The sequence below is a fragment of the Nicotiana attenuata genome, unplaced genomic scaffold (assembly GCF_001879085.1).
Source record: "Nicotiana attenuata strain UT unplaced genomic scaffold, NIATTr2, whole genome shotgun sequence".
Lineage (NCBI taxonomy): Eukaryota > Viridiplantae > Streptophyta > Magnoliopsida > Solanales > Solanaceae > Nicotiana > Nicotiana attenuata.
In genome coordinates this window covers 10,363-10,624 of record NW_017680122.1, presented here as the reverse complement: position 1 = coordinate 10,624, position 262 = coordinate 10,363, and positions in this window count along the sequence as shown.

Here is a 262-nt window from a genome sequence, read left to right as displayed (position 1 = left end):
AGGCCGAATTCTCTTTGGCGATGGCTCCTAGCCTTGTAGTGTGTTAGTGTTTTGTTATTGTGCTATCAAGTCGTCGTTCGATCGAGGTCGAACTCTCCTCCTTGGCGAGGGCGCTTGACCCTTTAACTTAATTCGAGTGAGGTCGAGCTTTGTGGTGCTCTGATCCTTACGTTTGTTTGGGAGCGTAACCGTCGACCATGGTGGACGGGTCATATGTTGTGCAGCCGAAGGGAGTAGGGGTACACTGGATACGTGTTTGGCG